Genomic DNA, 24,195 nt, shown 5'->3' with positions numbered 1-24,195 from the left:
GTTATATGTCTTTTAAAGTGTGAAAATTTTATCTTTTCATCACAGTTCGATCCCAGATTCAAGAAACGAAGCATTCCACATATAAGGGTGTGAATACCTCTATGAGACTGTGGGGTAACGGGCCCCAAAGTTGACAATATCTTTTAGCGGTGGCCTTTGGCTAGTACAAAAAATTGAACTTTTCGTCACCTGAGAGATTCGAAATCTCGCAGGGAAACCCCACGTACTTCGCAAGCACACATCTTAAACACTAGGCCAAAGCAACTTTTTTTTCTAAGGAATGAATCTCAAAGAGGCACTAGGGATAACAAAGGTAGATGATTAATGAGGAATCAATTAGAACTTCGGAACCTATACGGTAGCTTAGAGCGCAGTAAAGGGTACGCCCGAACTTCCTATAGACCAAAGAAAAGTTGTGGAAGAAGAAGGAAGCAATGAAGGCCTACAAGTAGGATGGTTACTAAGTATATTTTTATACTTACCCCTTTCAAATTTTTTAGTTTAGGTACTCGTCAAGGTGGGGAGATATTGGGGGAGATCTAGTATCACAAAGGGGTCTCGACCCGGAGTGTATGTTAGTTGTATTCGACCTAGGACATCTATTAGTTGTATAATTTTTTGGTTGATTTTGAATTTTTTTGAATCCGAAACCCTTTTTCCCGTTTGTAAATAACTCGAAATTTCTGACATAGGTGTTCTATGTCGTTTAAAGTGTAAAAAAATTTATCTTTTCATCGCAGTTCGATCCCAGATCAAAGATCGATTTGAGAGGGGAACGAAGCATTCCATATATAAGGGTGTGAATACCACTACGAGATCGTGAGGTAACGGGCCAAAGCTAACATTATCTTTTAGCGGTGGCCTGTGGCTAGTACAAAAAAATGAACTTTTCGTCGCCTGAAAAATTCGAACTCTCGCGGAGAAATCCCATGTACTTAACAGGCACACGCGTAAACCACTCCGCCATAGCAACTTTTTTTTTTTAAGGAATGAATCTTGAAGAGACACTAGGGACAACAAAGGTAAATGATTAATGAGGAATAAATTAGAAATTTGGGACCTACATGGTAGCTTTAGGGCGCAATAAAGGGTAAGCCCAAACTTCCTATAGACCAAAGGAAAGTCGTGGAAACCTAGTAGAAGAAAGAAGCGATGAGAGCCTACAAGGAGGTTGGTTACTAAGTATATTTTTATACTTCCACCTTTCTCCTCTTTTAGTTCAAGTACTGGTCAAGGTGTCGACCTGGAGTGTATTTTAGTTTTATTCGACATGGGACATCTATTGGTTGTATAATTTTTTTGGATGATTTTGAATTCTTTTGTATCCCAAGCCCTTTTTCGTGTTTGTAAATAACTTGAAATTTCGAAAAAAGGTGTTATATATCTTTTAAAGTGTGAAAATTTTATCTTTTCATTGCAGTTGGATCCAAGATTCAACATCAGTTTGAGAGGGGAACGAAGCATTCCAAATATATAAAGGTGTGAATACCTCTATGAGACCTCCAACATAGGTTTGAGAGGGGAACGAAGCATTCCAAATATGTAAAGGTGTGAATACCTCTATGAGATCGTGAGGTAACGAGCCCCAAATTGGACAATATCTTTTAGCGGTGGCCTTTGGCTAGTACAAAAATAGAACGTTATGTCGCCTAAGAATTTTGAACTCTCGGAGGGAATCCATATGTACTTAGCAGGCACATGCCTTAACCACTCGACCAAAGTGACTTTTTTTTTAAGGAATGAATATCAAAGAGGCACTAGGGATAACAAAGGTAGATAATTAATGAGGAATCAATTAGAACTTCGGGACCTACACAGTAGCTCAGAGCGCAGTAAAGGGTAATCCCAAACTTCCTATAGACCAAAGAAAAGTTGTGGAGACCTAGTAGAAGAAGGAAGCGATGAGGGCCTACAAGTAGGATGGTTACCAAGTATATTTTTATATTTACACCTTTCAAATTTTTTTAGTTCAGGTACTGGTCAAGGTGGGGAGATGCTGGGGAGCTCTACAATCACAAAGAGGTGTCGATCCGGAGTGTATGTTAGTTGTATTCGACCTAGGACATATATTAGTTGTATAATTTTTTGGGTTGATTTTTGAATTCTTTTATATCCCAAGCCCTTTTTCCCGTTTGTAAATAACTTGAAATTTCTAACACAGGTGTTTTATGTCTTTTTAAGTGTAAAAAAATTTATCTTTTCATCGCAATTCGATCCCAGATCCAAAATCGGTTTGAGAGGGGAACGAAACATCCCATATATAAGTGTGTGAACACCTCTATGAGACCGTAAGGTAACGGGCCAAAGTGGACATTATCTTTTAGGGGTGGCTTGTTCCTAGTAAAAAAAAATTACAAAAAAATGAACTTTTCATCGCCTAAGAGATTCAAACTCTCACGAAAAATCTCATTTACTTAGCAAGCACACGCATTAACCACTCAACCAAAGCAACCTTTTTGTTTTTTAAGGAATGAATCTTGAAGAGACACTAGGGACAACAAAGGTGAATGATTAATGAGGAATAAATTAGAAATTTGGGACCTACATGGTAGCTTAGAGCGCAATAAGGGGTAAGCCCAAACTTTCTATAGACCAAAGGAAAGTCGTGGAAACCTAGTAGAAGAAGGAAGCGATGAGGGCCTACTTACACGTATAGACCAAAGGAAAGTCGTGAAAACATAGTAGAAGAAGGAAGCGATGAGGGCCTACTTACACGCATAGACCAAAGGAAAGTCGTGAAAACCTAGTAGAAGAAGGAAGCGATGAGGGCCTACTTACACGCATAGACCAAAGGAAAGTCGTGGAAACCTAGTAGAAGAAGGAAGCGGTGGAAACCTAGTAGAAGAAGGAAGCGGTGGAAACCTAGTAGAAGAAGGAAGCGGTGGAAACCTAGTAGAAGAAGGAAGCGGTGGAAACCTAGTAGAAGAAGGAAGCGGTGGAAACCTAGTAGAAGAAGGAAGCGGTGGAAACCTAGTAGAAGAAGGAAGCGGTGGAAACCTAGTAGAAGAAGGAAGCGGTGGAAACCTAGTAGAAGAAGGAAGCGGTGGAAACCTAGTAGAAGAAGGAAGCGGTGGAAACCTAGTAGAAGAAGGAAGCGGTGGAAACCTAGTAGAAGAAGGAAGCGGTGGAAACCTAGTAGAAGAAGGAAGCGGTGGAAACCTAGTAGAAGAAGGAAGCGGTGGAAACCTAGTAGAAGAAGGAAGCGGTGGAAACCTAGTAGAAGAAGGAAGCGGTGGAAACCTAGTAGAAGAAGGAAGCAGTGGAAACCTAGTAGATGCTTGGGATAATTTTTTGAGTTGATTTTTAATTCTTTTGTATCCCAAGCCCTTTTTAGTACAAAAAATTGAACTTTTCGTTGCTCAAGAGATTTGAACTCTCACGGGGAGAACCCATGTACTAAGCTAGCAAACACCTTAACCACTCAACCAAAGCAACTTTTTTATTTTAGGAATGAACCTCGAAGAGAACTAGGGACAACAAAGGTAGATGATTAATGAGGAATCAATTAGAACTTCTAGACCTAAACGGTAGCTTAGAGCGCAATAAAGACTAAGCCCGAACTTCCAAGATAACAAAAGGAAAGTCGTGGAAACCTAGTAGAAGAAGGAAGCGATGACGGCTTACAAGTAGGATGGTTACTAAGTATATTTTTATACTTACACCTTTCTTCTTTTCTAGTTCAGGTACTGGTCAATGTGGGGAGATGCTCGAGAGCTCTACTATCATAGAGGGGTGTCGAATCGGAGTGTATGTTAGTTGAATTCGACGTGGGACATCAATAAGTTGTATAATTTTTTGGGTTGATTTTGTTTTCGGTTTGTAAAGAACTTGAAATTTCTGACATAGGTGTTGTATGTCTTTTAAAGTGTTAAAATTTATCTTTTCCAATATCTTTTAACGATGACCTTTGGCTAGTACAAAAAAATGAACTTTTCGTCGCCGAAGAGATTCAAACTCTCGCGGGAAAATCCTATGTACTTAGTAGGCACACGCCTTAACCACTTGACTAAAGCGACTTTTTTGTTTTTTGGAACGAATCTTGAAGAGACACTAGGGACAACAAAGGTAGATGATTAATTAGGAATCAATTAGAACTTCAGGACCTACAAGGTAGCCTAGAGCGCAGTAAAGGATAAGCCCGAACTTCCTATAGATCAAAGGAAAGTGGTGGAAACCTAGTTGAAGAAGCAAGCGATGAGGGCCTACATGTAGGGTTGTTACTAAGTATATTTTTATACTTACACCTTTCTCCTTTTCTAGTTCATGTACTGGTCAAGGTGGGGAGATGCACAGAAGCTCTACTATCACATAGGGTTGTCGACCCAGAGTGTATGTTAGTTGTATTCGACCTGGGACATCAATTAGTTATATAATTTTTTTGGTTGATTTTGTATTCTTTTCTATCCCAAGCCCTTTTTTCCATTTGTAAATATCTTGGAATTTATGACATAGGTGTTGTATGTCTTTTAAAGTGTGCAAAATGTTTTTCTTTATCCATGGGCAATGAGTTTTGATGTATTAGGGGTATCCGTCTTTTAGAAGCTTTAATTTTCGTGCTTATCCTAATTGTCGGTTTAGTTTATGCATGGCGAAAAGGAGCATTGGAATGGTCTTAGTTTTTGCTGCAAATATGTCTTATTGAAAAATAAGACATGTATTGGGATATTTCCCTTCAACTCCACGAAATTTTATTAGTTATTTTTCAATAATAGTTGGAGGGAATTCTTAGAGGGTTTAAATTAATTTTTTCCGAAGAATTAGATGGTCTTCCCGAACAGGCTTTTATTTGGTAGGTAGCTTCATCTTATTTGGTAGGTAACATCGATGAAGCTACTACGAAGGCTACGAACTTAGAAATGGAGACCAAAGTGAAGAAATGACCTTAAATCTTAGTGTCCTAACTCCTAACCGAATTATTGGGCTTCAGAAGTGAAAGAAATTATTTTAGTTCAATTAGTTGTATAATTTTTTTGGTTGATTGGTGTTGTATGTCTTTTAAAGTGTGCAAAATTTATAAGGTGAACGAAGAAGTCCTTATAACAAGGTGTGAATACTTGGGCCCAAGTGGGCAACATGTTTTATTGGTGGCCTTTGGCTAGTACAAAAATATGAACTTTTAGTGGCCTGGTAGATTTCGAACTCTCATGAGGAAATCCCATGTACTTACCTTAACCACTCGGCCAAAGCAACTTTTTTTTTTAAGAATGAATCTCGAAGAGGTACTAAGGACAACAAGAGTAGATGATTAGTGAGGAATCAATTAGAACTTCGGGACCTACACGGTAGCTTAGAGCGTAGTAAAGGGTAATCCCAAACTTCCTACAGACCAAAGGAATGTCGTGGAAACCTAGTGGAAGGAAGAAGCAATGAGGGCCTACAAGTAGGTTGGTTACTAAGTATATTTTTATACTTACACCTTTCTCCTTTTTTAGTTCAAGTACTGGTCAAGGTGAGGAGATGCTCGAAAGCTCTACTATCACAGAGGGGTGTCGATTTTTATACTTACACCTTTCTCCTTTTCTAGTTCAGTACTGGTCAAGGTGGGGAGATGCTCGAAAGCTCTACTATCACAGAGGGGTGTCGACCTGGAGTTTCTGTCTGTAAATAACTTGAAATTTGCGACACAGGTTTTCTATGTCTTTTAAAGTGGCTAGTACAGAAAAAATGAACTTTTCGTTGACTAGGAGATTCAAACTCTTGCGAGGAAATTCCATGTACTTAGCATGGCACAAGCCTTAACCACTCATCCAAAGCAACTTTTTTGTTTTACGAACCAATCTCGAAGACGCACGAAGGACAACAAAGGTAGATGATTAATGAGGATTCAATTAGAACTTCGAGACCTACACGGTAGCTTAAAGCGCAGTAAAGGATAAGCCCAAACTTCCTATAGCCCAAAGGAAAGTCGTGGAAACCTAGTAGAAGAAGGAAGCAAGGATGGCCTACAAGTAGGTTGTTTACTATTTCAAATACTGGTTAAGGTGAGAAAATTCTCGGGAGCACTGCTATCACAAAGTGGTGCGACCTGGAGTGTATGTTAGTTGTATTTGACTTGGGACATCAGTTAGTTGTGTAATTTTTTTCGTTGATTTTAAATTCTTTTGTATGCGAGGCCCACACAGGTGTTGTAAGTCTTTTAAAGTGTGCAAAATTGATCTTTTCGACCGATCCAACATTTGTTGGGAAGGGAAACCAAGCATTCCTTATAATAAGGGTGTGAATCATGAGGTAACCGGCAAAAGCGGTCAATATCTTTTAGCGGTGGCCTTTGGCTACTACAAAAAAAAAAAAAAAAAAAAAAAAAGGGGACCTTTTCGTGGCCTAAAAGAGTTCAACTCTCGCAATAAAACTCCATATACTTAGCAAGCACACGCCTTAACCACTTAGCCGAAGTTACTTTTTTGTTTTAGGAATGAATCTCGAAGAATCACTAGGTACACCAAAGGTAGATGATTAATGAGTTTTCAATTAGAACTTCAAGACCTACACGGTAGCTTAGAGTGCAATAAAGGGTAAGCCCGAACTTCCTATAGGTCAAAGGAAAGTCGTTGAAACCTATTAGAAGAAGGAAGCGATGAGGGCCTACAAGTTATGCTTTTCTAGTTCAAAGACTGGTCAACGTGGGGAGATGCTCGGGAGCTCTACTATCACAGAGGGGTGTCGACCCGGAGTGTATGTTAGTTGTATTCGACGTGGGACATCAATTAGTTGTATAATTTTTTGGTTGATTTTGAATTCTTTTGTATCCGATGCCCTTTTTTCCATTTGTAAATAACTTGAAATTTTCAACACAGGTGTTGTATGTCTTTTAAAGCGTGCAAAATTTATCTTTCTGTCGCAGTTCGATTGCTCGAAACCTCTAAAATTGGATCATGACATATCCAACATCGGTTTGAGAGGGGATCGAAGCATTCCTTATATATAGTGTGAATACCTCTATGAGATCGTGAGGTATTGGGCTAAAGCGGACAATATCTTTTAGCAGTGGTCTTTGGCTAGTACAAGAAAATTGAACTTTTTGTCACATGAGAGATTCGAATTCTCGAGGGAAACCTCATGTACTTAGCAAGCACATGTCGTAACCACTCGCCCAAAGTGACATTTTTGTGTTAGGAATGAATCTCGAAGAGGCACTAAGGAAAACAAAAGTAGATGATTAATGAGGAATCAATTAGAACTTCGAGACCTACACGGTAGCTTAGAGCCCAGTAAATGGTAAGGCCGAACTTCCTATAGACAAAAGAAAAGTCGTGAAAACCTAGCAGAAGAAGGAAGTGATAAAGGACTACAAGTAGGTTGGTTACTAAGTACATTTTTATACCTAGCCCTTTCTCCTTTTCTAATTCAAGTACTGGTCAAGGTGGGGAGATGCTCGGGAGCTCTACTATCACAGAGGGGTGTCGACTCGGAGTGTATGTTAGTTGTATTCGACCTGAGACATCAATTAGTTGTATAATTTTTTTGGTTGATTTTGAATTCTTTTGTATCCCATGCCCTTTTTTCTGTTTGTAAATAACTTGAAATTTGCAACACAGGTGTTGTATGTCTTTTAAAGTGTGCTATCCATTCGTCTCTGTTTTATTTCTCAAAACCTCAAGAATTTTATTGTGACAGATCCCTATGTATTATATGTCTTTAAACTGCGCAAAAATTTATGCTTTCGTCGTTGTTTGATTTCTCGAAAACTCAAAAATTTTGTTGTGACAGATCCCTCATCAGTTGTTGAAAGGAATGAAGCATTCCTTATAAAAGTGTGTAAACCTCTACGAGATAGTGAGGTAACGAGCAAAAGTGAGATTCAAACACTCGTGGGGAAACCCCATGTTCATAACAAGCACACACCTTAACCACTCGGTCAAAGCAAATTTTTTTGTTTTAGCAACTAGTCTTAAAGAGGCACTAGGGACTACAAAGGTAGATTATTAGTGAGAAATCAATTAGAACTTTAAGACCTATACGGTAGCTTACAGCGCACTAAAGTGTAAGCCCGAACTTCATATAAATCAAAGAAAATCATGGAAACCTATTAGAAGAAGGAAGCGATAAAAACCTACACGTAGGTTGGTTACTAAGTATATTTTTATACTTACCCCTTTCTCCTTTTCCATTTCAGGTACTGGTCAAGGTGGGGAGATGCCCAGGAGCTCTACTATCACAGAGGTGTGTCGACTCGAAGTGTCTGTTAGTTGTATTCGACCTCGGACATCAATTAGTTGTATAATTTTTTGGGTTGATTTTGAATTATTTTTTATCCCATGCCCTTTTTTGTGTTTGTAAATAACTTGAAATTTATTGCACAAGTGATGTATGTCCTTTAAGGTGTGAAAAATTTATCTTCTCGGTTCGATTTCTTGAAACCTCTAAAATTGGGCCATGACATATCCAACATCGTTTGGAGAGGGAACGAAGACTTCCTTATAATAAGGGTGTGGATACCTCTATGAGATCGTGAGGTAATGGGCCAAAGTGGACAATATCTTTTAGCGATGGTCTTTGGCTAGTATAAATAGAGGAACATTTCTTCGTCTGAGAGATTCAAACTCTCGCACGAAAACCCATGTACTTAGCAGGCACATGGCTTAACCACTCGTCCAAGTAACTCTTATTTTATTAGGAACGAGTCTCTAAAAGACACTAATGACTACAAAGGTAGATGATTAATGAGGAATCAATTAGAACTTTGAGCCCTACACGGTAGCTTAGAGCTCGGTAAGGGTAAGTCGAAACTTCCTATAGACCAAAGGAAAGTCGTGTAGACCTAGTAGAAGAAGGATGCATGAGAGCCTACAAGTAGGTTGGCTACTAAGTATAATTTTATAGTTACCCCTTTATCCCTTTCCTTTTCAAGTACCAGTGAAGTTGGGGAGGTGCTCGGGAGATCTACTATCAAAGAGAGGTGTTGACCTAGAGTGTTTGTTAGTTGTATACGACCTGGGATATCAATTAGTTGTATTTTTTTTTAGGTTGATTCTGAATTCTTTTGTATCATGTGCCTTTTTTTTTTTTTTTTTTTGTTCCTAAATAACTTGGAATTTTTAACACACTTGTTTTATGTCTTTTAAATTGCGCAAAGTTTATCCTTTCGTCGCGGTTCGATTTCTCGAAACCTCAAAAATTGTGTTGTGCAGATCCAACATCAGTTGGAGAGGGGAACGAAGCATTTCTTATAATAAGTGTGTGGAAACCTTTATGAGATCGTGAGGTAACAAGCCAAAGCTGATAATATCTTTTAGTAGTGGTTTTTGGCTATTACAAAAAAAAAAAAAAAATCATCTCATGAGAGAATCGGACTCTCACAGGAAAACCCCATGCACTTAGCAGCAACACGTTTTAATCGCTCGACCAAAGCATCTTTTTTATTTTATAAATATCTCTCAAAGAGACACTAAGGATTAAAAAAGTAGATGGTTAATGAGAATCAATTAGAACTTTAAGACCTACCCAGCAATTTGGATCACATTAAATTTTTCATTTATAAATAACTTTAAATTTCTTACCATAGGAGTTAGTATGCCTTTTAAACTTTGGCAAAATTTATCCTTTTCAGTAGTGGGTGGTCTTTGGTTGTTACAAAGAATAAAAAAAAGGAACTTTTGATCCACTCTTGGAGGGAAACACCATGTAATTAGCAACCAAAATGACTTTTTGGTTTTATAAATGAGTCTAGAAGAGACACTAGTAACGGATGTCGACCCCGAATGTCTGTTAGTTGTATTTCACATACGACATCAATTAGTTGTATTCTCTTCGGACAGGTGTTGTATGTCTTTTCAAAATTTATCTTTTCGTCGCGGTTCGATTTCTCGAAACCTCAAAAATTGAGTCGTGACCGATCTAATTCGTGGATTATTTCTAGTACCTACATTGTCCATTAACTCTGTTAGTTCTAATTCATGGATTCTCAATAGTAGAGCTTCGAATCATATAATATTCAAAGCTTTTGTTATGATTGAACCAAAGGCTGCAATCATTCTACAATAAACTTGCCTAATAGAGGGACAACACATATGTCACTTACCGTCAATGTTTTCTGTAATCCTGATCTTAAATTAAACAATACGCCTTCATTCAATATAAACATGTTGTCCATTAGCAAACTTACCAATGACTTGAAATGTTGTGTAACCTTCTATCCTGATTCTTGTGTTATGCAGGACTTGGCTACGGAGAAGATGATTGGTTTGGGTAAACAATTTGGAGGTCTCTGTCATATTTTTTAATCTCCAATCAAATCTTCAACTAATCAAGTATCTCAATCATCTAATTTCTGGCATTTACGCCTAGGTCATTTTTTTTTTCTCGTTTTAAATTTCTAACGGATCAATTTCATCTTAATAATGATACTTTTTCTCATAACTGTAGTATTTGCTCGTTAGCAAAACAAACTAGGTTTTTTTTTTTTTTGTTTTTTTTTTTCAAGAAGCTCAATAACAACACATTCTACCTTTGATATGTTACATTCTGATGTTTGGGGATCTCATAAAGTTTCTAGTCATTCTAGTTTGCGTTTTCTTATCACTATTGTTGATGATTTTACTCGATGTACTTGAGTTTTTCTTATGCAACATAAATCAGAAGTACATCATTTGTTAATGAACTTTGTTAAATTCGTTTAAACTCAATTTCATACTACTATCAAAATAGTACGATCAGACAATGGGACTGAGTTCCTGTCTTTACGACCATTTTTTACTTCTTGTGGCATTGAATTTAAGCACAATTGTGTCTATACTCCACAACAAAATGGAGTCGTAGAGCGTAAGAATCGTCATATCCTAAATGTTGCTAGGTCTCTCCTCTTTCAGTCACATCACAGCTTCCACTTAATTTTTGGGGAGAGTGCATTTTAATTGTTGTTTATCTTATAAATAGAACATCATCACCATTTTTATCTAACAAGACACCCATTGAAGCAGTCTACAAACAATCACCTACATTTCATCATCTTAAAGTTTTTTAATGTAAATGTTATGCAACTATAGTACATCCTAAGCAAAAATTTGAACCTCGGGCAATTCCTTGTGTTTTCGTAGGATACCCTTGTGGTCACAAAGGTTACAAGTTGTATGACATGCAATCTCACAAATTCTTTATCCGTCGTTAAATTTTGTGAAGATGATTTTCCTTTTTCATCAGCTTCACAAACGTTGACATTAGCTCCTTCGACTCTCGTTTTACCATTTCATGATTCATCCTACTCAAACATCTATTCTAATCCTATCCCACCTCTATTTTGTCATCTCCTCCGCATTCTATTCCTTCTCCAGATTCACCACTAATTCTAATCCTATCCCACCGGATACACCAGTTCCACTCTAATGTTCTACTCGTACCAAACAGCCTCCAGCTTTGCATAATGATTATGGGATGTCTTATGCAGCCAATTATTTAACCTCCAGCTCAAGTCCCAACACGGGCACCAGGCATCCCCTTCATCATTACCTTTCATTCTCGAGTTTTTCTCCTACTCAACGTGCTTTTCTATCTCTTATTATAGCCAGACAGAACTTAAAACTTATGATGAGGCAATTGGCGACCCATTATGACAGTAAACTATGAATGCTGAAATTGCAACTTTGGAACGTAATCATACTTGGTCTCTTGTTCCTCTACCACCTGGCCACAAAGCTATTGGCTATCGTTTGGTGTACAAGATTAAATACAACTCTGATGGTTCTGTTGAACGTTATAAAGTTTGGCCGGTAGTAAAGGGATATACTCAGGTTGAAGGTATTGATTACAAAGAGACATTTTCTCCTACAACAAAGTTTACTACACTTCGTTGCTGACTCACTATTGCTTCTTCTCGAAAATGGTTCACTCATCAGTTGAGTGTTCAAAATGTATTTCTCCATGGTAGTCTTTGAACAGGGAATGAGGGAAAGAGTGAGGAGAAATTTTTCCCTATTACATAAATAGGACCGGAGACAGAGATTTATTCTCCATTCTAGTCCCCACCTAACTCGCTTGACCCATCTCATTCCCGCCCCGTCTCAAAGAAAGATTTTTTAAGTTCCATTTCCAAGTTTTATATATTTCTAAAGATTAAGAAATCTATATATTTTCTATTCCAAACTCCGGATGGGTTTTATGTCTTCCACGCTTCTGTGGGTTGGCTGTCTTGCTTTCGTTTGTTTGATTTATGTAATAACAAATGTCTTTTACATTTGGATTAGTTTTTTTTTTTTTTTTTTTTTCTTTTTCTATATTTGTTTGATTTATGTAATAACAAATGTCTTTTACATTTGGATTAGTTTTTTTTTTCTTTTTCTAATTGAACTCATTTATTTATGTCATTAGGGTTGCTTTATTTTTGTTGCATTCAACGTTATTATGGTTTATTTAAACTAATCACTATTTTTGTAGTGTTTTTTGATTTTCTTAGATTTGAAAAATATATTTTGTTTACTAGGTAGATGAAATAAGTTTAATTGAGAGCAAGGTGGTTTTACTCCAATTTCTAAAAGGTATACATTAACAAATTTATTTAAAATGACTATTTTTTTTTAAAGAATAATAAACCAAAAATTCTCCATGGAGAATCTGATCCCCGCCAATTCCTTGGGATGAATTCCTTACCCTCATCCCCAACAAATAAATAGAAAATTTTGTGAAAATGGAGAATTAAATAGATGGTGGGAATGATGACATGGAATGGACGTATCTACCTGTGGCTCCTGCACGTATCATGTTTTATGATTGTATGACATATACTATGTTATGTATATGCTATGGTATACATTATGTTGCATACAAGTGATGCTATGATATCATATACACTATTCTAGGATTATGTTATGTCATAGAACAATGTTATGTTTTCGATGCTATTTGATGCATGAACCTTCATGTATCATATGACTATGAGACATTAGAAAATCATGTATTATTAATGGGAGGTGCATTGAGATACTTCCCCGTTATGATTAGTATAGACACATACCTTACAATATTTATGTTCCTTATGATATTATGCGGGTCTTTTCCCTTCATGGTATTTGGTAGTGTGAATGTGCACAAGCTCGATGAGCCAGCCCACAGAATACTCTTATACGAGCGCACCTAGTGGTCAATGTGCATATTCATGGGTCGTGTATAGGGAAATACAACATATCCAACCCTACTCGGACCGAAAAGCAAAGCCCAAACCCATGTCACAATGCATTTATGAAATGATAGGTCCCACTATATTACACGTGATTCATTTTCCAGCCCTAACAGTGGGATTAATTACTGAGTATCTATTAAAGTACTCAAACCATGTGCTACTCTTATTTTCAAGTAAAGGTAAGACACCCATTTACAGATGACAATGTCGCGTTAAAGGCCAAGGAACCAAGGTTAAGGTAGTTGCATTCATGTTATTTTTTAATGATCCTTAGGTTAGATCAGGACATTTCTTAAACTCATGTTATCTATTTTCCCCTATGTTCTTCATAACAATATTGTTTTAATGAATTTATTATAAAGTTTTATGCGTTGTAAATGAATTCTTTCATGCATAGTAGTCATGTCATGTATGCCGTTGCCGTTGAATCGAATTTTAGTTTCATTTAGAATATTTTAAATAAAATTCAAACTCCTGATTAAAATAAATAGAACAACCTACCTAAATATTTAAGTTAAATATTTAAGTTATAAGAACCGAGAATAAAAAGGGATAAGAGATGAGAAAGTAACTCCGAATGTATATTTGTTAACTTAATAAGGATTGTTTTAAATTTATGTTTGTTGTAAATTTGGCTCTATTTTCTCACACTAATACCTTTTTAAGGTTAAGAAAAACTCAAATCTTTTATCCTTTCAATTTTTTAACTAAAAAATTATTAGAATTATAGCTTTGATATAACACAACAAGAAATTAAGATTGTATTTGTGTATACATTTTTAAAGAAAAAGGGAAATAGGGATAAAAGTAAAAATATCAACAAGTAGTGTTGATGCGCAAAAAAGTCTCGGTCTACGTTGGTATCGGCTGCCAAACAAAGTCTAATGCTTAAATTAACCAAAATGACATAGGGTAACGTAACGTACTATGAACTTGAGATCTCTGGTTCATTTTAAGGAAATTACCTATATCAAATTGTTTCTCTATAAGATTATCTTATCACTTGATTGATTTTTGAAAAAGAGCATCGAGAAAGCTTGACAGAGAGTTTTGACCCTCGAGCTTGGCGTAGGGCTTTGGCACCAAGGTGACCAGTCCAAACCTAGTGAGCTTGACTTCCTTTTATTACTTAATCTTGAATCCTATCATTTTGGGTCTAAATGGTTGGCGACCAGCTTGACTTCCTTATTATTATTTTTTACTTAAAAGAACTATTTTTAAGTGTTTGTCTTTTGTATGAATTCTACTTTAAGAACAATAGTTTAAGGATTATTTATCGAATTGCTCTTATTATGATGTTAGAAAGATATTTAGCTTTTGTATGTTCTAAAAATATTTATTTTCAATCATTTTAGATTATTTTTGTATCGCTTTCTTCAATTTCAAAATGATTAATTGATTATAAGTTGAATGCACTTCACTGCTTCAATTGTTATCGGAGTGGTTGTTGTTATAGATTTTTTTTTTATATAAATTTTATAGTTAAAGCTTATGACCAACATACCTGATAAGAAATCACTACAAAAAGAGTAAGATTCGGATTACCTTGTTGATCGAATATCTCAAGACAAGAACATTGATTGAGATTCGAATCACTCCACAAGCAAGATCGATCATGTCTAGCTTGAATGATTCTTGTTGATCAAATATCTCAACGCAAGAACACTTGTTTGAGATTCGAATCACTCCACAAGCAAGATTGATCATGTCGAGCTTGAATGATTCAACATGCAACCTAAACTACATAGAATTGCAAAGAAACTTAGTCAAATACTTTTTTTTACTATATTTTCCAGGTCTTCTTACAAATACAACATACATGGGTTTATATAGCCTCAAAATGAAACTATTCACCATTATGTAACATTCATACTTTAGGGTCATAATTAACCATTATGTAAATGTAACCTAAAGTAAATAAAAAGTCTTAAAATATATTAATGAAATACAATAACTCTAAATTACCCTAAATTGTAATCCACCAAAAATTTATAATAATGAAACTTCATTTTTCTTCAATGTGGCATGAATTAAAATATCTTTTGATAATTTCAACAGCATTTTTTTGTAGTATACTGTATAATTGATGTCTCTTGGTTCACATCAATACATGTTAATAATGGCTTTAGTGAAGGACAAATCTATAGGCCTCCTTATTTTGATGGAACAAATTATACTTGTTGTAAAGCTACAATGAATAATTTGTTTATGATCCAATCATAAACTAAGTCTTTTAAGTGAAAGGGTGGAATCCATTGTTCAAGTAATAAGATCCATAATTAAGAAAACTATTCATCTACCTGCCTTATATGGGAAGGAGTAAATTCTATCTTCAAAATTCCTATTTGGTCAAGTCTCCAAATTGGTAGATTTTGGGCTACTAAAGTCATTTTCCTCCATACAAATCAAAAGACAAGTACTCACATGCGGAGTTCATAACTCACTCAATGTTAAGATCGATTCGAATATGATTATCGTGTGCAATATTAATTTTCTTAATTAAATGATTTATAAAGAAGGATTAAATTTTTTGTAATCAAGTCTTATACAATCTTATTGTATACGATACTCCCACTCATATATGTCTCTACGTGAACAATTAGAACCCATATATTGATAATTTTTATAAATTAGACTGTATCAACAGTGTTATCAAGATAAGATACCCAATCATATATATACCATAAGTTATTTAGGTTTTTAATATATTAGAACAATATTATCTTGTATCTCAATTACAGATTATACTAATAACCTTCCATTTTTATTACCGTAGATAACTTAACATTGCAAATAAATATAATCAAAACTATTATTAAATAATAAATGATATATTAAGATGTTTTAGGCCAAAATTAACATACATTTTTTTAACCTATTTTTCAAAACTAAATGACTAGAGGACACAATTTTTAAACATCATTGATCAAACAAACCTATTCCTAAAAACTTAGAGACCAAAAAAAAAAAAAAAAAAAAAAAAAAAAAAAAAAAGAAGAAGAAGAAGAAGAAGAAGAAAGAAACAACAACAATTTTTCCTAAAAAAGTTGAGTGAAAGGTACGTTTAAGTCTCATGAACACAAACATCATTTGCATAGTGCCTTTTGTTTTCAACTACTTCTGATCTAAGTTGCACGAACATCTTAAACCGTGAATATTTCTCTATAGAATCAATGCACAAGGTCGAGTTATCATGAATCATTAGAACGGGATTGTGACTAAACTTGGGAGGGATTTTGTATATGTGAAGAGAGTGTTTGTGAGAGGTTTTTCACCAAGAAGAAGAAGACCTTCCATGTACCATGATCACAATATTTAAAGAGTCATGTTTGCATGTTCATGTAAATTTGAGATCACCAAATTTTGACACTTAAAATTTTACTAAAATGTTTGGGATTATGTGGCAAGCATGCATGTTTGAGTTAACCAAATTTTGACACTCAAAATTCTACTCGAACTTGTGGGGTTTATTTGGCAAGCATGCAAGTTTGGTTAAACTAAATTTTGACACCTCAAAAATCCATTAACATGGATTTTTCCATTAAATGAAGTCAACATTTTGACTTTCTTCATTTTAATTCAACAATTAATTTGAATAATGAATTTCAAATTAAAGTAACATTAAATGATTAATTAAACTATTTAATTAATATTTAATATTAATTCAAATGCAATCTCAATCAATTCCGACACATAATTGATTAAGATATTTAAATCTTATTTAAATATCTCAGATTCTCTCTTTTTGTTTAATTCGTAAATAAAACAAAAATGCGGTTAAATATATCGTATATATGTAGCGCATATTCCCTAATTTGAATTCGAACACTTCGAACTCACTCGTCACACTGTTCTATGGTTTAGTCCGATATGAGCTAGCAGAGGGACCTAATGGACCTATAGATCATGGGCTCCAACGATCTAAGATTAACCGGTTAAACTCATTAACCTTGTTAACCAACATTCGTTAACTACTAGGACACTCCACTATAGCCTAGTAGTTGCACTCCCCTCACTATAGATATATTTCTGTCCATTTGATATAACCATGATTAGTAAGTCGATCCTTCACAGTTTGTTCGTAACTAGAGCTGGGTCAATTTACAGTTTTACCCCTAAAGTTACTTCTTGTTCCTTATGTCTCACTGATCCTCTAATGAAGAAATTGGTTTGTGGTCCAACCAGTAAACCGAATCCCTCTCAGGCCAATGAGAGGGTGGGGCCCCTTGTTCAAGACTTGGAGTCAGTGCTTAAGGGAACTACCTCTCTTCTATCCCTAAAAGTGGGTAGGAGTGAATTCCATCTTGCACCCCACGTCCCCAGCCATTCACCCAGTCTTACCCCTGAAATGGGAGGCCTATTGAGTCGGCGAACTAGAGTCACTCTCACCCATGCAAATCTAAGGATAATTCCGAATAAACAGGAGTTCATGGTTAGCTCAGGATTAAAACCGAGTTACCTAGGTTATCGAATGAAAAGAAAATCAGTCTCAACAGTAAACGACATTATAAAGTGAGAGTGGTTTTCTTCATGGTCCGATCTTATGCAATACTCATTGCATAGGACGCCCCCACTCACATGTCTCCACATGTACAATTTAGTGATCACATTGTTTATATCATATACAAAAGTGGGCCGCATCCATAGTGTCCCCAGAATAAGGTACCCAGCCTTATCCTTATACTATAGATCATGTTGACTATATACTTGAACTTGATCCACTCTTATGTCTCTACATATAGTTCAAGTAATCATACTATAGCTAGAGTGTTCTTAGTTTATTGGATTTAGATTAATGATCGTAAAGTTCACTTTATTCAATAACAATCTTTACTGAATAAACAACAATAATAACTTTATTGAAAATAGAATATGTTTTTGTTTACAAACTATGAGTTTTAGGACATAAAACCCAACAGTAGTGTGAGTTTTCAACTATGTGGAATATTTAGTGATCTCATGAATAGGGTCATTGTGCTATAAACCCATTCTTAAGACGGAAGGTGGGACCACGTCGGATAGCCTAATAGTTGGTCGGGACACAGGGATCACATCCTCCAAGCTTACGTGTCTCTATGGTACTGATGGATGCACCAACAACCTCCCTTCGATCATGTTCAAACTAGAAATCATCATATTATCTCATCATAATTTTATGAGGTCGCGCCACGACCTAGGTCACCGGTCATTCACTACGGACCGGTGACCTAGATACTTAGCAGGCAAACGCCTTAACCACTCGGCCAAAGCGACTTTTTTATTTTAGGAACAAATCTCGAAGAGGCACTACGGACAACAAAGGTAGATGTTTAATGAGGAATCAGTTAGAACTTTGAGACCTACACAATTGTTAGAGCATAGTAAAGGGTAAGCCCGAACTTCTTATAGACCAAAGGAAAGTCGTGGAAACCCAGTAGAAGAATGAAGCGACGGAAGCCTACAAGTAGGTTGGTTACTAAGTAGATTTTTATACTTACACCTTTCTCCTTTCCTTGTTCAGTTACTGGTCAAGGTGGGGTGATTCTCTGGAGCTCTACTATCACAAAACGGTGTCGACACGGTGTGTATGTTAGATGTATTCGACCTGGGACATCAATTAGTCGTTTAATTTTTTAGGTTGATTTTGAATTCTTTTTGTATCCCATGCCCTTTTTCCGTTTGTAAAGAACTTGAAATTTATGACGAAGGTGTTGTATGTCTTTTAAAGTGTGCAAAATTTATCTTTTTGTCGCAGTTCGATATCTCGAAACCTATGACGAAGGTGTTGTATGTCTTTTAAAGTGTGCAAAATTTATCTTTTTGTCGCAGTTCAATATCTCGAAACCTCTATATTAAAATTGGGTCATGACACATCCAACATGGGTTGGAGAGGGGAACGAAGCATTCCTTATAATAAGGGCCTGAATACCTGGTGAGGTAACGGGCCAACAAGGACAATGTCTTTTAGCGGTGGCCTTTCGCTAGTACAAAAAAAAATATGAACTTTACGTCGCCTGAGAGATACGAACACTCGCGGGGAAACCCCATGTACTTAGCAGGCACACGCCTTAACCACTCGGCCAAAGCGACTTTTTTATTTTAGGATCAAATCTCGAAGAGGCACTACGGACAACAAAGGTAGATGTTTAATGAGGAATCAGTTAGAACTTCGAGACCTACACAATTGTTAGAGCACAGTAAAGGGTAAGCCCGAACTTCTTATAGACCAAAGGAAAGTCGTGGAAACCCAGTAGAAAAATGAAGCGACGGCAGCCTACAAGTAGGTTGGTTATTTTTATACTTACACCTTTCTCCTTTCCTTGTTCAGTTACTGGTCAAGGTGGGGTGATGCTCTGGAGCTCTACTATCACAAAACGGTGTCGACACGGTGTGTATGTTAGATGTATTCGACCTGGGACATCAACAAGTCATTTAATTTTTAGGTTGATTTTGAATTCTTTTTGTATCCCATGCCTTTTTTCCATTTGTAAAGAACTTGAAATTTATGACGAAGGTGATGTATGTCTTTTAAAGTGTGCAAAATTTATCTTTTTATCGCAGTTCGATATCTCGAAACCTCTAAAATTAAAATTGGGTCATGACACATCTAACATGGGTTGGAGAGGGGAACGAAGCATTTCTTATAATAAGGGCCTGAATACCTGGTGAGGTAACGGGCCAACGAGGACAATGTCTTTTAGCGGTTGCCTTTGGCTAGTACAGAAAAATAAATGAACTTTACATCGCCTGAGAGATTCGAACTCTCGCGGGGAAACCCCATGTACTTAGCAGGCACACGCCTTAACCACTCGGCCAAAGCGACTTTTTTTATTTTAGGAACAAATCTCGAAGAGGCACTACGGACAACAAAGGTAGATTTTTAATGAGGAATCAGTTAGAACTTCGAGACCTACACAATTGTTAGAGCACAGTAAAGGGTAAGCCCGAACTTCTTATAGACAAAAGGAAAGTCGAGGAAACCCAGTAGAAGAATGAAGCGACGGCAGCCTACAAGTAGGTTGGTTACTAAGTAGATTTTTATACTTACACCTTTCTACTTTCCTTGTTCAGTTACTGGTCAAGGTGGGGTGATGCTTTGGAGCTCTACTATCACAAAACGGTGTCGACACGGTGTGTATGTTAGATGTATTCGACCTGGGTCATCAATTAGTCGTTTAATTTTTTAGGTTGATTTTGAATTCTTTTTGTATCCCATGCCCTTTTTCCGTTTGTAAAGAACTTTAATTTATGACGAAGGTGTTGTATGTCTTTTAAAGTGTGCAAAATTTATCTTTTTGTCGCAGTTCGATATCTCGAAACCTCTAAAATTAAAATTGGGTCATGACACATCCAAGCGTTGGAGAGGGAAACGAAGCATTCCTTATAATAAGGGCCTGAATACCTGGTAGACCAACGAGGACAATGTCTTTTAGCGGTGGCCTTTGGCTAGTACAAAAAAATATATGAACTTTACGTCGCCTAAGAGATTCGAACTCTCGCGGGGAAACCCCATGTACTTAGCAGGCACACGCCTTAACCACTCGGCCAAAGCGACTTTTTTATTTTAGGAACAAATCTCGTAGACACACTACGGACAACAAATGTAGATGTTTAATGAGGAATCAGTTAGAACTTTGAGACCTACACAATTGTTAGAGCACAGTAAAGGGTAAGCCCGAACTTCTTATAGACCAAAGGAAAGTCGTGGAAACCCAGTAGAAGAATGAAGCGACGGCAGCCTATAAGTAGGTTGGTTACTAAGTAGATTTTTATACTTACACCTTTCTCCTTTCCTTGTTCAGTTACTGGGCAAGGTGGGGTGATGCTCTAGAGCTCTACTATCACAAAACGGTGTCGACACGGTGTGTATTTTAGATGTATTCGACCTGGGACATCAATTAGTCGTTTAATTTTTTAGGTTGATTTTGAATTCTTTTTGTAAACAATGCCCTTTTTCCGTTTGTAAAGAACTTGAAATTTATGACGAAGGTGTTGTATGTCTTTTAAAGTGTGCAAAATTTATCTTTTTGTCGCAGTTCGATATCTCGAAACCTCTAAAAATTAAAATTGGGTCATGACACATCCAACATGGGTTGGAGAGGGGAACGAAGCATTTCTTATAATAAGGGCCTGAATACCTGGTGAGGTAACGGGCCAACGAGGACATTGTCTTTTAGCGGTGGCCTTTGGCTAGTACAAAAAAAAATATGAATTTTACGTCGCATGAGAGATTCGAACTCTCGCGGGGAAACCCCATGTACTTAGCAGGCACACGCTTTAACCACTCAACCAAAGCTACTTTTTTATTTTAGGAACAAATCTCGAAGAGGCACTACGGACAAAAAAGGTAGATGTTTAATGAGGAATCAGTTAGAACTTCGAGACCTACACAATTGTTAGAGGCACTATGTACGTTAGTTGTATTCGACCTAGGACATCAATTAGTTTTATAATTTTTTGGGTTGATTTTGAATTCTTTTGTATTTCATGCCCTTTTTTCTATTTGTCAAATTTTTTCTTTTCATTTCTCTAAAGTTGGGTCATGACAGATCCAAGATGGGTTGGAGAGGGGAACGAAACATTCCTTATATTTAAAGGTGTGAATACCTCGTGAGGTAACGGGCCAAAGAGGACAATATCCAAAGTCATGACAAATCAAAATGGGTTGTAGAGGGGAACGTAGCATTCCTTATAATTAAGGGTGTGAATACCTCGTGAGGTAACGGGCCAAGGAGGACAATATCCAAAGCAGACAATATCTTTTAGCTGCTGCGTTTGGATAGTAAAAAAAAAAAAAAATGAACTTTTCATCACCTAAGAGATTTGAACTCTTGCCGGGAAACCCCATGTACTTTGTAGGCACACACCTTAACCACTCAGCCAAAGCAACTTTGTTGTTTTAGGAACAAATCTCAAAGAGGCACTACGGACAACGAAGGTAGATGTTTAATGAGGAATGAGTTAGAACTTCGAGACCTACACGATAGTTTAGAGTACAATAAAGGGTAAGTCCGAACTTCCTATAGAGCAAAGGAAAATCTCGAAACCTAATAGAAGATGGTTTAAAAAGTTTGAAAGGTACCCACGAAACTATTTAAAGTTTAGAAGTGTTTTTGAAAGTTTTTAAAAAATTAAAAGATATCATTGAAACTTTTATTCTTGAAATAAAGTACAAAAGTTATGGATATTTTTATTAATAAAAAAAATTAATTTGGAAAAAATGGATAAAATAATTATTTCATCTTTTAATATAATAAAATTCTACCGTCAAATGGAGTATGGATTCAAAACATGTGACCTAAGTTTAAATTAATAAAATTCTACCCGTCTTTTAGTTTTAAATTTAGAATGCTCGGTATGAATTTAAGTTTAAATTAATATTAAACAAACACAATAACATATGAAAAGTTTGTTGTAGCGGAAGTAAGATCGATCGCACTCACATACCTACAAATAAAAATAAACAAAGAGACAAAGATGTACGTAAGTTGCAGAGAATAAATTTTCCTACACCTACGAACGACAATCACTATGACCAAAGTTTCTACAAGTTTATGTCTCACACTATCTATAACGGCTTACCATGCTTAGATAAGGTTGGGTGCACACTATAGCATACATCAAAGCACCAACAACAATCGCATAAGGAACATCCTCCATGTGCCCACCTTGCACACGTATTGAGATTGAGCCAAACAAATTATACCTCTGGGTCGATCTCGCTCTATCACCATTCCAAGTATCTTTGCTTCGACTAAATCTTTTATTTCAAATATTATAGAAAACTGATATTTGAGCTGGTCAATCTCCACAGTCAACATGTAATCATTATACAAGAGCAAAATATATAAACGAGCCATCATCAAGACACTGGAAATACACACAATGATCAAATTGGCTATGAGTATACTTATACTCTACATTGAAGTGGTCATACTTCTTATACGGTTGGCAAGGAGATTGTGCCCATACAAAAATTTCTTCAATTTGAATACCAAATGTTGTCATCGAGCTATACAAAAACCATTTATATGTGCCACGTATATTTTTTCATCTAGATCATTAAAAAACAAAAAAAAACAAAAAAACAAAAAAAAGACTATTTTGCAAGCTCAAGATTACATTGGGCAATCAAAGCCAACAAAATTTGAATGGAAGTCTTACGTGAGAAAATCTCATAGTAATTAATCTCTTCCCTCGTAGCCTTTAGCCACAAGTCGAGCCTTATAACAAATGTCAGAAGAGTCTTCCTTACTTTTTTGAAGTTGAACTAACTCCCAAGTTTGATTTATTTCCATGGACTCCATCTCGTTATTGATAGCCTCTTGTCAGTGTAAGCTATCTAAGCTTTGAATAGAAGCTTTGTAATCCGTTGTAAACTCTATCAACTATAGCATATACTATCGTAACATGAAACTTTGCAGGTTTTCGTATTTTTCTTCGTGGTTTATTTCTTGTGATGGACAAAGATTCCTCTACTATTTCATTTTTTAGGCTTTGTTCCTCCTGCTCCAAGTCTTCAAGACTATCCGCTACCTACTTAGTATGTTTTCCAATAGGAGTGTTAAGTATGAGAAGCTCGATCTCACCTATGTTTCTCGGACTTTTGTTTCTCATTCTTAATGTGGTATCAGAGCTTCTCATTCTTAACATGGTATCGAGCCATTATTCTTATCATAGTATCATAGCTTCTCATTCTTAACATGGTATCAGAGTCATTATTCTTAATAAGGAACAACTACTTTGGGAGAGAACACCGCCTTCTCTATAGGTTTCGATGCCTCATCATTATTTTTAATCATCTTCGAAGATATTCTCGACTCATTGAATGTCACATCCCGAATATTGACAATCTTCTTTGACTCTAGGCACTAGAACTTTTGTTTCTCATTCTTAATATTGGTTTTTTTTTTTTTTTTTTTTTTTTTTTTTTTTTTTTTCTAACTTTGAATCTGTCACATGATAAAAGATAGGACAACCAAATACATGCAAATTATCATAAATTTTTTTTTCCAGAAGCTCGTGACCATACTCAAGCAGAGCTTTTGCTCTTTTTCCTATAACAGGTAAACAATGCACAAGTGAATTATATGCATCAAACTTCTTAA

The 24,195-nt window shown here is 36.1% G+C and overlaps 5 non-coding genes across 5 annotated transcripts; all 5 read right to left on the bottom strand.

The window, feature by feature from the left end:
* Positions 1-19,095: 19,095 nt before the first annotated feature.
* TRNAS-GCU (transfer RNA serine (anticodon GCU)) lies at positions 19,096-19,177 on the bottom strand. Its single transcript has one exon. It is a non-coding gene; the product is annotated as a tRNA-Ser (tRNA).
* A 651-nt stretch (positions 19,178-19,828) lies between these two features.
* Positions 19,829-19,910, bottom strand: TRNAS-GCU (transfer RNA serine (anticodon GCU)). The gene has a single exon. It is a non-coding gene; the product is annotated as a tRNA-Ser (tRNA).
* A 650-nt stretch (positions 19,911-20,560) lies between these two features.
* On the bottom strand, positions 20,561-20,642 carry TRNAS-GCU (transfer RNA serine (anticodon GCU)). The gene has a single exon. It is a non-coding gene; the product is annotated as a tRNA-Ser (tRNA).
* Positions 20,643-21,304: 662 nt separating this feature from the next.
* TRNAS-GCU (transfer RNA serine (anticodon GCU)) lies at positions 21,305-21,386 on the bottom strand. The gene has a single exon. It is a non-coding gene; the product is annotated as a tRNA-Ser (tRNA).
* Positions 21,387-21,895: 509 nt separating this feature from the next.
* TRNAC-ACA (transfer RNA cysteine (anticodon ACA)) lies at positions 21,896-21,977 on the bottom strand. The gene has a single exon. It is a non-coding gene; the product is annotated as a tRNA-Cys (tRNA).
* Between the last annotated feature and the right edge of the window lie 2,218 nt (positions 21,978-24,195).

The sequence above is a fragment of the Cucurbita pepo genome, chromosome 16 (assembly GCF_057944985.1).
Source record: "Cucurbita pepo subsp. pepo isolate OVF chromosome 16, ASM5794498v1, whole genome shotgun sequence".
NCBI classification, from domain to species: Eukaryota; Viridiplantae; Streptophyta; class Magnoliopsida; order Cucurbitales; family Cucurbitaceae; genus Cucurbita; species Cucurbita pepo.
This window is presented reverse-complemented; position numbering and strand designations above follow the sequence as displayed.